Here is a 15,058-nt window from a genome sequence, read left to right on the forward strand (position 1 = left end):
ACCACGATTCACCATGGCAACGGTACACAAAAAGAGGTCCTCCTACGTCACATCAGTGGAGCTCGAAATCCTCATGCGGACGTTCAGCGAATACGAGCATGTTTTTAGAAAAACAAAGTAACACGGCTGCAGCTGCAAAAGAGAGAGAAGCGGCGTGGGAAGAAACTGCTGCTCGAGTTAATGCGCTAGTTTAAACTGGTCTATTTATTTAATACTTAATCACGACCGGAAGCTAAAATGTATATTAATTTAGGAGCAATGCAGCGGGAGAAAAAAACGTACATGGAAGCACTTCAATCATATTTTAAATATTAATCTAATGAAATATAATTCAGTGGCTGTTTTAATGTGCATTAGCTTTATCCCTAACATGATGCCGACTTCGCATACATCATAATTTATGTTGATTAAACTGAATGTGATAGTTAAAAAAGAAAATCCAATAACTTAAGGTGTCTTATGTGAGTGCTCTCGGCAGTGGTGTTGGAAAATCTAAAAATGATGACTTTGACACAGATTTGTCTTTGGATTTTTCTTATCATAATTATAAAAGACTTTTGCAAAGGGGTCAGAGCAGCACAGAGACGCAACGTTTCTTCTTTTAATTCGGTAACCGCTTAAACACACGCGTGAGACGGGCTGAATGAATGAGGAAGTCGAATTGATAGAATATAACAGAATATAAGAGAATATAAAACCAAATCGGTTTTATATTCTAGAGGGAGGAGACGGAGCGAAACTCTGAGTTTCCTGAAGAAAACCTGCTCGCGACCAGGTTAGGTTCATAGAGTCTGTTACTACGGTAACTGACCGAGAGCTTAAGTTACCTCCCTTTGTGAAACGGAAAACTCAGAGTTTCCCTCATTTCAGGGTTAACAGACTCAGAGTTTTCAATAAACCTGCTTTGTGAAACGGACCCCAGGACAACTTGGCAACTAAACAAACAAGCTGCATTATTTACACATGTAGGGCTGTGGGTTGTGGTTGACTTGAAAGTGGGGTATGCCTGAATCAAACTGGCCATAGAACAAGTCAACAGTCCATTCTGAAGAATACTGTCCTGGCCTATAGCTTTTAAGCTAGCAAACACTTTTAAACACATGGATACAACAAAACATGTTGTGTCTCATTAAATCAGTCGTACACACAGTACTGTCCAACTTCTATCTGTGGACATGTTTTGGACCTCATATTTGTTCTGTAGTTGTCTGTATTCCAAGAGAGCAAGCACAATAACTGTTTTACTGGAGGCGTCCAACTTGGTTTTTCCGACTTGTTGTACTGAAACGTGGTCAACTCAGGTCTGGCGTCATTCCCAGTTGCGAATTCCGACTTCCGAAGTAAATGCAACTCACCATAAATTCATATCGCAATGCTAGATTTGTTCCTAAATTCAAAGCTAAGTTAAAATTGTGATACTTGGATTACGTTACTGTTCATTCAAGTGTTTTGCTAGTTATATACCATCCTGTGAGATCATGTCACACAAGCTGGACCTTTTTCATATTGTCTTTCCCTCTGTGGAATCAGGATCTATAGAGCTAAGTAACAACTGTTACGACAGCAGAAGAACAGGAAGTGTTCTGGGTGGCTTACACCCAGCTTGGCAGATTGATTGCGTCTTAAGTATGCCTAAATCTTTAAATTATCAAGTTAGCTCATCCAGGTGGCAACTTTCTCTATTTACTTTTGGTGGCTGGCTTTTCTAGTGTTTCGTAGCATCTAAAATATGACTTTCTGTCACAATTAAAGTCACAATTATGAGTTTAAGACAAAGGTTGGAAAATGCCACAATTTTCCTTTGAGGTTCAAGACCTGTATTAAAGCACAGACAGAGACTTTGAGGGAAGTTTTCTCAAGAGGCCTACATGTTTAGGGGGAGAATAAACATCAAAGGAGATTGAGAAAAAGAGAAACTTGCTAAAGACATGTAGAAGGCTTCATCACAGGACAACTTTTCTGTATCCTGCTTTCATGCGGTATACTCCAGCAAGAACTAAACTAAAATATAAAATCATTTTTTTCAATTATTGAACAAAAACCAGAGCCCTTATGTAAACATTTACAGCTCATAGCTTCTGAAGAAGAACCTGATCACAAATTTTACTCCCGAATAAGCCAGGATAGTGTAACATGACTTTTTACTACCATTAAGCTCAGTAAACCTTCAAAACATGCCAAGTAATACCTGTATTGCAGTGAGGAGTATAGTATATGATTTGCAAATAATGGAATGTAATGACATCTAATGTACAGGTAATATAATCAATCTAATCTGAAAGGCATTTTTGCAGCGATGACCCAACATGCATTGGACGTGAACAGTATTGTAAAAGCTCAAGGAGGAAAGTCAGTGGACCTTAAAACTGCAAAATCACTTTATCTCTTTCACACTCATTTCTGTGATATTGCTGTAATATATTTATGCCGTTTGCTAAACATTTTTCATGCTTTAAATAAATACATCTTCACATGAAACCAGCTATTTTTTCTCCAATCATGGTGCTTGCACATAACTGCAGCAAAAGTGCCTAACCTTGTAGATGCTTTAGCCTTTGTTAGGTCATCACTGTCATCTGCAGACGTTCACTACCAACCTAAAGACATGACACAGACTGCCAAATATAACACAAGCAGTTTGCAGTCATATACAAGAAGTGAGACAGCGACAGCAAAAGGCTGAACTCATAGTAACACCAAATAAAATACATAAATCTCCTGAAGGCATTGAGGCATGTGTCCGTGAAGTGTAATCCCTCTTAATCCACACAAACAGCAAACAGTCAATAGGTGATGAATATGTAAGTGCAAGAGTATGTTTACAGTATGTGTGTTTGCTTGTAATTTCTGTGTTATTGTGAGGGCCATCATGAGAGAAGAGCTGAAGATGTTACTGGACAGTCTATGTTTAACTGTATAACATTACACACAATTACAATACAAAGTTATTCTGTATTGTACTTATGTAATAACAAAAATAAGAGCATATAATAATTTTAATCAACTATAAAAACATTCCAATATCTCTGTAACTGAAGAAGAAATATATTGCTGAACTTTCAAAAATCAGGATCAAGATACTTTAGCAAATATAAATCAACAAAAAAGAAGGTTTTAGTTTAATTTTGTCACATTTCTAAATATGGTTCATGCGGTATGAAATTAAGCCGTACTTTATTTTTATCCACAAAATTGTGTAATGCTAATAAAACACAATCAAGAGTAAACCAAAGAACAATTAGCCAGCGCTAATTATAAATAACACTTCTGTGTAATGACAAGCTGTTATAGTCTGTTACATTCAATATAATGGGCACAGAGCCTAATGTATCTCCATATATGAGCTGTACATAAAGGTTATGTTTGACACTAATAAAAAGCTAAAATCAGTCACAAGCATCAGTGTTACACATGTAGAGACGGATGATTTGTAAACTGTAAAGAGTCAGAGCCTTTCAGACTAAATGAATAGTCTCTTTGCATTTTTTAATGTGACTGAATTGTAACAGTCTCTCCAAATATGGGACGAAACTAATATTGGGCCTTTTAAGAAGTTGTGTTTAAAGCATAGTTCACACTCTTTCTCTGGGGAGCACCAAACAAAATCCCCTCCCCTTCTGACTCTTCTCTACCTGCCTCTGTGCTTCCTGGATGGGCGGAGCTTCAGAGCCAGCTCACCTGAAGTAAACTCTTGGAGAACAAGGCTGGCCACATGTGGATGCCTCATGAATCCCATATTTTTAACTGTGTGTTTGCGCTGTAAGATTCCTTTGTTTAAAATGTATTCGTAGTAACTTAAGTAGTTAATGATTTATTTGCTGTATTGATTAAGTATGTGTTGTGGTGAAGTTATAAGAAGAAATAAGAAATTACACAAGAAATGTATATGTATATGTAAATGTTCATGAGGTAAGAGTATGGAATATATAATATCCTTTGTTATCCTTATCCTCTATCATATACAACCTTAATATTCTTCACACTTCTATTACTATACTTCAACTATATTAATCAAAAGGAATCACAATGCTACATGGATAATAATCCACCCATAGCTTATAAAATGCTCTTCGTGTTCAGGGTCTAGGGGTCTCTTTGCATGAATACATTAGGAAAGAGGCAGGGAACAGGAACACCCTGAACAGTTCTGTCACAAGACAATAACACACATGCATAGACAGAGAAACACATTCACATTTACAAGCAATTTTGAAACTGGAGCAGCCAGAGGAAAGCCACTAAAACACTGAAAGACCAAGCACACTCTTCACAGAGAGAATCCCACTGGTGGATTCAAATGCAGGACCTTGTTGCTGTGTGAGGACAATGCGCTCACTGAGCCTCTGTGCCACCCGTTGATCACAGCGCATACTAAATATTTTGTCCTCGTTTTACTTTATCTCACACGCACCCCTCTGCTACAGAATCAGTCTGTACCCATCTTGTTTACCGCATGCTGACACAAACAGCAACAGGTCCGGGGGTTGCAAGTTGTACGTGTTATGGTTTGTTATTAACGAGAAATGTAAAGTGTGAAGTTCTAGTTGTCAAGATTTATTCATTTGAAGTTTAGTAGTTTGGATTTTTTCATTTTATTGTCATGTACAAAGAAATGAGTCAGCAATTACTCATTGGTTTATTGATGTGATTATTTCAGGCCTTGATTCCTCAGTAGGGAGAGGATGCTGTTGTCAGTCATTGTTGGCTATGTCTTCTATAATATCTATAATCACTAGCTGAGTATTTGTGATGGTAGACTGAAAACATTTTTACATCACTGAATACATTTTTTTTTCCCAAGTCCATTTCCTCACAGCATCCCGAGCAGTTGGTGTTATTTAGGCAACGACAAGGGGCAAGGACATAGGTCCTAACCTTTACATGTTTTGCTGTTCATAAATTAAGCTCATTTTGGCCTGAAAACTTGCAGCTGCAGTATGAACAAAAGCCTTGGCATTTGCAATGAATATATTTCAGTCAGACTACTCAAGTTTGTAATAGTTTGAAATGTTTATTGCAGCAGCAGAACATGGCTTGTATTTGGCCTCTCAGCTCCAACCTCATCACTCCTCCCAGATTTATTTTACATGCAGAAGTTTGAGGAGTGATGAGATGATCGTAAACCCTCAGCCGGACCCTGCAGGTGGATGCTGGGGTGGTGGTGGGCCTGAAAGTATGAGTGCAGTACTGGTGCATGGCAGCGGTGGTAATGACAGAGCAGAGGGAAACTAAAAAGTTAAGTTGACTTAATTTGAGAAGATAAGTTAAGATAAATTTGTATTCATTCAAAATGAATACATTTTTCTAGTCAAATTAAATTACTTGTAATCCTTTAGTTTATTCGCCGGGATGCAAATCAGTAACCCTCTGGCTGTGAGGCCACTACATGTAGCCACTTCAACATTATCTTAATTATGTATTAATATTTAATATTTAGATAAAATGTATTGTATCCTTTTGACTCACATTCTTAATTTCAGTTAAATCATTTTTGTAAGTTGGAAAACTTTTTACACTAACTGCTGGTTAAACTGATAATGAATTATAAGTTACTATGACGGCTTGTGGGCTGCACTGTGGTGCAGTGGTTAGTGCTGTTGCCTCACAGCAAGAAGGTTCCTAGTTGGAAACCCGGTACAGATGTGAAAGATTGTGTGTGTAATAGAATAGGAAATGGATGACTAATTGTTTTTACCCTGTATGTTATGGAATTTGTTAGCATTAACAGCACTTCCGAAATGGCAACCAAATTAAATTGACCTTTGATCTGTAGTGGCTGTTGACGTTGACCACGTAGATAATGATACATGCAGTAAGTCAATAACTCAAACAATAGTGTCTGTTCCTATCTTCAATTTATGATCAGAAATGCCAAGTGATCGTGAAACAGCTTTACATCCAAACAATGAATGTTGCCGAAACTGAACATTTATTCCACATCGGAACGATGAAGCTGAGTGAATAAATTCAGGACTTGTGACTTTTAAGATGTCGGCCTTTTGTAACGAAAAATAAATCATCACTGATTCTATGTCCCAGTCTTGTTTGACGTCAGTAACTCTGTTTCACTGGCAGCTAGCACAACGAGAACAGCTATAAAAAGACTTTTTGCATGAAAAATGCAGAAGAGTTTCAACCCCGATGCCTGTGTGTTCCTTGTTGCTCATTTGCACAGCTTCACAGCAAAGATTAAGAAGGGAAAAAAGTGTGCCGTCAGAGAGAACAGAGAGATGTTGAGAAGCCAAAGAGGTAGCTGAAAAAAAGAGGAAACTCAACGAAGGAGACAACTGACAGAACACTCTGAGAGACACTTCAAGATGCAAACGATTCAGGAGAAGCAGCTCAAACATTTTTTTCCACGTCTCTGTTGTGATTTCACACTTATGACCTTCATACTCATGTCATCAATGTATTAGTGTCTCTGTACTCCATTTTATTCGTCTAATAATTGTCCACCTGTCTCCCTCACATGTCTGTCCCTCCTCCTCCTTTACACATCACCAAAGATGCAGGACCTTCTAGTCACCCTTCAGCGACTCTTTGTTTCTCCTTGTATCTCCGTTCAGTCCTCACTGCCTTTTTAGTGATTAAATATGCAGAGATGTTTCTGCTTTTTCCTTTTTTTGTTGCTGGTGCAGAACGTTGTCCCTGCTCTTTGTCGTCAGGCTTTGGCGCCTGCTGTTTTAGTTCTTCAGCTTGGTGCTGCTGGTAGTTATGAATAAAAGACGCTTTGTTCTGTTGTATTCTGGCCCCGCATCTGCCTGCAGCTGCTTCTTAAGTGATCTCTGAGGACCCCTGGGTGGGATTTGGGGAAGAAATAGAGAAGAAGAAGTCAGAAGGAGCCTGTGTGACATGACAATTGCAATAACTTCTTAACATTCAGCTCGGTATCTGCAGGAAAACACCTCATCTGGAATGTATGTGTGTGAATTCATGAGTTTGACAGATTGTATGTGTGTGCAATGGTCTGACCTGGTGCATGTTTGTGTGTGTGTGTGATGCTGTCTGGGGTTTTGCATGGAGGGGTTAAACTTCAGAGTGAGCTCTATGGAGCGCAATGAGAGGAGAGGTACTCAGGGACAACACAAGCCATTCCAAATAGCACTCAGTCTGAATAATGCAGCAGTATGGAGGAGGGAGGGAGGGAGGGGGGAGTAAGGGAGGAGGAGATGAGGGGAGGAGAAGAGGAAGAAAAAGAAGAGAGGGTGTGAAAGAGATTGTGCGGTAAGTAGAGAGAGAAAGAGTTACAGAACGATACGAGTGCAGTGAGAGGTGAAGGAGATAAGAGAGGAAATAAGGTGCAGGATAAAGAGAGAGGAAGACATGGAGGAAAAGTGTCTAAATGGGGAGGACGGCCGATTCACAATCACACAGGAGAGGTAGAGAAGAAGATGGAAGCTGAGTAATGGGATGTTAGAGGGAGGAAAATGGTAACACGAAACAGTGCGGGTATTGATTCAGAAGAAAGAATGCAAGGAGCAATCTGTATGTAAAGAATAGAAGAGAACCGAAGACAGCAGAATAGAAATGGAGGACATGAGAAGGGAGGGAGGAGCAGAAGAGAGGAGAGGGAAGACAAAGGAGAGAGTTACTCGGAGAGACAGGCAAGATTTTAGAAGTGAGGATCATTTCCCTCTCGGCTGTGGTTCTAAAAACATTTTCAAAAAGCTTTTTGGAAAGCTCTAATAATAACTCTTCAATTCAGCACAGCTCTGCTATTGGTGGAGCTGAAACCATTGAGAATCAAACGTCGCCCTGTAGTTATTAATACTACCACTTCCTGTGATTCCAACACAATGCAACACTGAGGCTGAAGATTGTTGCAATTTAACAACAGCAAATAACATTAGCATGCTAATGAGAATGTTGCTCTGAGTCTCCTTGATGAGCAGCCTAAGTACATAATTGAGAACACATCAGACACCAGCTACAAAATATGTCACTGTTGTTAACAGCTTGCTTTCCTCAGTTACAGCAGGTTTGATACTTTTTGCCATTCTGTGCTATATTCACCAGAGTTTAGGCCTGGGTTCTCTCTATTCATAGTCATAGCTTAAATTTAAAGCAACACTTTTAGGTTCAGATAAAGTTTACCCTCAAAAGAAAGATGAAGTGCTTCTGTCCAAGTGCTGTTTTTTTCTGCGTGCCAGCATCGTATGCTACGATCCAGCGCACATGCTCCAAGTGCTTCTAGTTGAAATAATCCAAACTTTTCAGAAAGGCACTGGTGTTGTCATTGCCGTTTTTTTTAACCCACCAATCATATGCATGCAGACTAGTTACCAAGAAAATGAAGGACAACTTCTGGGCTCTGGCTGTGTCCGTCTATATGATAAGTTGGACAGAAAGATTCAAATTAGAGAAAGAAAGATTTTTGGAGCAGGTGGAACCAGGGTTCAACTGTTGGACAAGGCACATTATTCTCCATCATTTCCGTACATCCTTTGTGCTCTACGGCTGTCAGATTGAGCAGTGAAGGCAATCATCTCTAAACATATTGAGAGCAGTTTTGACCTGGATATGAAGCAGACTGAATTTAATACTGATGCATCCAAATGACTTAAAAACAATACTGACCATAATGTAGAAGATCTATATATAGTTATATTTAATGCCATTTACTGCTGCCACTGGAGCAGATTTTGACAAAGCACTTTACAGCACGCAGGCCTGTATGTATGTTTACATGTAGCGTCAATAATATGACAGCAATGATATTTTGTATCACACCACATTCAAATTAATTAGGTTCCAGCCAAAAAAAACCAACAATTTCTTTAATATCCACCTTGTTATAGAGCCGGATTTTTAAATGTACACTCACTTAGCCATCATAAATCATTATTAACAAAAGGACATGAGCGACATGTTGGTTACACAACAGGTTACAAAACATACATTCTTTCTGTAAAACCAGGATATTGTGAGCAGCTTTTTATAGCCTGAACCACTCAGGTATGTTATCCCTCAATTTCAAACAACAAACCTAAGACAACACAGCACAGAGAAAACCATCATCCAGGTCACACTGTTTAAATATTTGCCACACAGCTGCTGAACAGACTCTAGCTCCAACAAACTACTTGAAATATTTAGGTGCCAGAAAAAAACAGAGGTTTTGTTGTGTGAATCATCCAGTGAGTGGAATTATTTTTGGATTTATAAAAGGTTTCTGGAAATGGTAAATATAATAAGCAACAGTACTGACAGCTAATGGGGCTGACCTTGTGAAGGATGATTGAATAAAAACATTAATCAGCAGCAGCTGCAATAAATAGGCTGAAGTTTGAAAGTCAATGATTCATTTGCACATTTAAGAAGAACAATAAAAGAAGGAAAGATAGACATTTTCACTGTGATATTTGGTATAAGCTTGTTGTGGGAAACTTCCTTCATACCTCTCTGCAGCTGAGATGTGCCAGTAATCCAGGAAACCAATATTTTCTCTGACATCATCGTTGAAAGAAAATATTAGACAGAGATTTCAACACGAACACTCTCAGGTTGATGGCTGGTTAAAAGGATGGAAATGTAATTTGGAGGATTCACAAATGTAATATGTGCTACATCAGTAACCGGAGAGGAGTGCAGCTCCACCACCACCAAGCAAGGAGGAGACGAAGAGGACCTGAGAGAAACAAAGAGAGAAAAAGGTGTTTCTATACTTTGTTTTCAATCCTTAACAAGTCATTAGGTGCCAAAAGATAACCACAATTGGTTTGGTTATTAAGTAATGTATGCTTTTCAAATTAGTATTCATTACTTTTTAATAATCTTTGCAGGATGCCTGCACATTTTTGCAATACTTTAATGCTCATAGGAACACTGAAAATGCTGTCGGCTTCTTTATTTGTTCCCTCTGCTCCCTCTGCTTGCACACTAATTCCTTCTCTGAGCACTTTCATTGTTACAGATGGGGACAACAACCACATTTTTCCTTTCTGTGTTTTTGTTTAAAATGTAGCAGGAGCTTACAGTATATAAAGCTTCAGAATACTGAGTAGGACATATTTATATCCCCCACCCCCCAACCCACCCCACCCAGATTCCGACACTTTTTCTTTGTATTTTTGTATTTAACAACAATATCTACCACTAGGGGTGTCTTAATTGTCACTAAATAGTCGTCTTCACTGTTAAACAAACACCATTGTCGATGAAAATCTATCCTGTTCATGGATTAATGTATTTAAGCTTTATTCATAGATCATCTGTTTTCTTAATTTCTAATAAGTGGTAATCAGAAACAGTCCGTTGTGTTAGGTTTAGTCACAAATATACTTGGTCAAGTTTGCTAAAGACATCATGGCGTGGCAAATAACTCAATTTGGACTTTTGGTTTTGTACGGGAAACCTCAGTGTCCTGGCTAAAAGTCCTGCATTTATTTACTACCCCATATGCCCCTGAGCGCCACCCAAAGAGGACTTAACCACCTTTTCTACTGGGTCACTGGGAGCGGTTGCTTTGAGCATACTGCCATAGTCGACTTTACACAGAGTTCACCACAATTGCAGGTCTTGCTGCTGTTCCATTTGGCAGATGTGAAGATGCTGGTTATCTGTGCCACATGCAGGACAAAAGATAATTGGCATACCTCGATGAAAAGCACATTTTGCACATTTTATTCAGTCATTGTGTGCTTGTTATGACAGATGGCCTCTCTTGTGTGACCTTAGACAACATGGGAAGATAATATCCTCATTTGTATAGGGCTACCCAAAAAGACCTTAGTACATTATGGTTAAAGAAATTGCAATGTAAATTAAATGAAAAATGCAAAAGACATACAGACATACAGACATACAGACTTAATGAACCATCAACAAAGAGAGCATGTCAGAGAGTGGAAGTGTAAATAGCTTCATGCATTAGCCCAGTGTCTGTCTGAGCTGTTGAAAGAGGGTAAGAAGATCTCATCAAGAAGCTGCAACAAAATAGTCTTGTGAAGCAAATCTCAGCTGTAATTCAAAAAGTGTCTGTGAATTGCCAATTCTGCGGAGACATTAGTAACATTCCTCAGCTTGATGATCCACCTTCACCTGTCAGTTTTCTTATACGGTTTGGTATAAGTGAGTAATGAAGACAATTATCAGGGATTCCACCAGGATCGCTTCTTGGAATGCTGCTTTTGTTCTATATGCTCCCAGTTGGAAACATAAAAAATCATTGCAATAAGAAATCCTAAAGACAACTGGTGTTGCACCTGCCAGGTTTCCAAATCAGTGTTTGAGAACGGTGTTAGATTCGTTATTCAGAGTAATATTTTAAATAAAGGTTTCATTCATACTTCAATATATAGAACATAACATTATCCTAAATCTGAAAGTGGTTAGTACAGTGGTGTCCTTGGCTGGTGTTACAAGTTAATGTGTTGCTCTCAAACACAATGCACATAATGACAGTAATAAAAAAAGTAACATCTCCTAGGTAGCTTTCTTTAACTTTTATTTGGTTTTACAACTTAAATATTTCATATACAAGTGGAATACATAAGTTTATTTGATTCTCTGTAACAATACACTTTAGCCTTTGCAAAAAACCATTTAAAACAATTCACATTTTCAGTCAGTCATGGCCCATTTCCAAAAGCATCTGAGCACTGAGATGGCCTGTGTGTCTTTTCTGACAGCAGGTGTACTTTGTTGTTACCAGAAAAGGGTTTTGCCTTCTGTTTTCTGATGATACATGTCTTGTCATGTATTCAAATTCTGATGTTGTTCTCAGTGCAGAAGTGCTTTTGGGATGCCAGGCTTTGTTACAGCAGAGATCTTTTCACTCAGTGAACAAAAATACATCCTTATGTATCTGCAATCCTGACAAGCATAAATGTCATTTTAACACACATCCGTTCATTTGCAGTGCAAGTGATTAAAAGGGAAAACAGAATAATTTAAGAACACAACGGCAACTGAATGTATGTATTCATCACTCCTTGAAAAAAAATCATTTACACTCATATTATCATGAGGAACAAGAATAGATGCTATGTCTAAAATGAACTATATACTATCAAATCCATACAACTGTGATTTTAGTGCAATTTCACTTGTTTTACACCACAACTTGCTTTTTCTCCCTTCTCCCTGAAGCGTGCACTGAAAAGGAAGATCTGTCACAAAAATGTTAACCTGGTGAGGCAGTCTGCATTAGCTTTTTAATTTGGCAAATTTAATAATAATTTTACACAAGAAGAACATATTCTTTTAGATCTTCACACCATTCTTTCTAAGCATATTTCCTCTTAACAAGAACATCAAACCTCACTTGTAATCTTATCTAGCATAATACTGAATAACAATGTTTCAAATTTAAATGCAAGGTTACAGCATAATTAATTGAGTAGTTATACAATTGAATTTGAGAAAGCTATAATAGTTGGATTCATATTAACTAGAAGTTATAGTTAACAAAATATTCATTCTTGAAGTATTTCCATGTGAAAAGCTTAGGCCTTTTCAAAAAGCTAATGCAAATTGCTGCTCTGATTTTTAGCCCTGCTAACGGCAGCCACTTGTAGCTCTGATGACGAAGAAGCTATTTGTTCAATTGTGTCAAGGCCTTCTGGTGTGACCCGATGTTAAAAGCTTGCAGGGCTTTTAGATTCACACAGTGGACAGCCGAAATGTGGAGCTATTCAGTGCAAAACTGCATTCCTAAAGGTAGATCTATAGTTCGTTATTAGGGGTTACTGCGCACCTCCTGTATGCACAGAGCCTCATCATAGTCTAAGTATCTCTTTTAAATAACTTCTGCAATCTAAGGCTTGTCCGACTCAGTGTGAAGAGCTAGCAGGGCTTCTAGCATCACAGGCTTACATTGTCCTTCTGCAGTGCATCTAACTGCAGTGTTTCCAGTCCACCACGCACATTAACTGTTTCCTACATTCCCATGGTCATCCATGTATTGCAATTCGTGAGTCTCACAGTTCTGTACAGTATTGCACGATTTAACTCATCTCCAGGAAGTTTCCCATGAATGTGTAGAGTTAACCTTTTAACGTTTGCAACCAGTGCTAAAGACTATATTTTACATTAAATGTAATTTCCCGTTAGAGCTAGTAATGACTTTTAGTAGTCTAGATAATTTATATGCACTTTCAAGTAGCTTTTCATGGTTATATTACTGATTAAATTCTCAAGTGACCGCCTCACTTTACATTTAATGATTTAATTAAACCATCAGTCAACCATTATGAAATCTTTTATAAAAACTGGCTCTTGTGCAGTTTAGTGTTTTGCTTGTTTTTTGTCTTTTGTTGTTGTTGTTGTTTTTACAAAGTATGAAAAGCAGCATCCCACTGTCTTTGACTGTTAATCAGAATATACATTCTATGCCAACTCAAGTTGCAGGTCAATGTGTGGCCTTTGTTTTCAACTGAAAACAGTAGAACATTAAGAGACCTCATGTCTCCCAGAATACATTTTTCTGTTTTGAGATTTGAAAACCCTTTTATTGAGGCCAGTATCTCTTTCAGAAACAAGAGTTGGTCATCTACAAACAGAGATTAATGCTATAGCTAATGAAACAGAATGTGCAAAAATGCAGTTGTGTTCATGTTTTTATCAAATGAGAAGTCTATCCTTTAATATTACCTTTAAACTTCACATTTAAATGGACAGAAGAGAAGTAACTCTAAGTCTGTGGCTACATGTCAGGCCTGTGCAAAGATACATTAGTTGAGCTCTTGAGTTTGTTAGCCTCCTTTCATGATATGCTTAAAAAAACTAAAGATTTCTTAACAGATTTCACAGAAGTCTAACTCACCTCTGATCTATTGCAACACATTAACCATTATTTGAAATGTATTAAGGAGCCCTTAAAATTTCTACACTGACCAAAAAAATCACATAAATTGTAATATACAGTATGCTACATTGCTGCTCAACTTTTTGCCAAAGCATTTCTTTGATACAAATACAGTATTTTGTAATAAGGATAAGATAATAAAAAATATTAATTTGTACATTTGGAATAAATTCTTTATACAGAAGGAAGAAAAAGTCACTTCCACAAGCAGGAACTCCCTCTCACACAAAGACTAAAGTGCTGGAGCCAAGAATGCACCGTCTGCATCCAGCTGGCTGAATATTGGAGTCAAGATATAATGATATCATAACACACTTCATTTGGGTAACTATGAAAAACTTGTATGCAAGCAGCGGTCACGCCCACAGAAGGTGGTGACTCGTGGATACACTGGCTGTCAATTGACCAGAAAAGAGGAGAGGAGAATCAGAATACAGGCTTTTTCAATGCTGCATTTTTTTTGCTCCTTGAATGTAAAGAAAGAAAAAAAATAAGCCATGTGTAAGAAACAGCCTGGCAGGGCCGTGAGATCCAACTCATGCAGAGTGTAATAATGAGGGAAAACAGCAGCTTCTGTGGCCTGAGGAGAAAAACATTAAGAGATGACAGAGTCAGTCTGTGGGCACGCATAGCACCTTCAAATTTACACACGGAGGGAGGAAGCTGAGAACATTTAAAGCCTCTGGAAATTTTTCTTGAAATAGAAAAAAGCTTGAATGATAGCAAAGTTGAGAGTTTAACCTCTAAATAAAAATAAACATTCATAACTATTAGAAAACACAGATTTCAGCTCATTTTTGCCCAAGATTGTGGATGCTGGCAGATCACATTGATTGACATCTTCCTGGCTCCACACACAACAATGGCACATTTGACAATCAGTACACAAGCCCTCAACAGCATGTCTGAGTTGTCTCACCAAGAATTAGAGGAGGAAGCCGAAGCCCAGCCAACTGAAAATCTTTTCAATTTGTTGCTGAATGATGAATATTTGCTTTCCATGTCATAGTTAGCAGTAAGCATATACATGCAACGCTAGCTGACATTCCCCTGTTTATTTACTATGGATGTCATGGTTAGCAGTTAGCATACACATGCAACGCTAGCTGACATTCCCCTGTTTATTTACTATGGATGTCATAGTTAGCAGTTAGCATACAATGTTAGCTGACATTCCCCTGTTTGTTATTTGATTTGGATGTTAGAGTTAGCAGTTAGCATACACATGCAACGTTAGCTCTGACATTCCCC

This window comes from Semicossyphus pulcher, unplaced genomic scaffold, assembly GCF_022749685.1.
Source record: "Semicossyphus pulcher isolate SPU_LCO1_2020_fin unplaced genomic scaffold, fSemPul1.0.p SCAF_8, whole genome shotgun sequence".
Taxonomy (NCBI): Eukaryota; Metazoa; Chordata; class Actinopteri; order Labriformes; family Labridae; genus Semicossyphus; species Semicossyphus pulcher.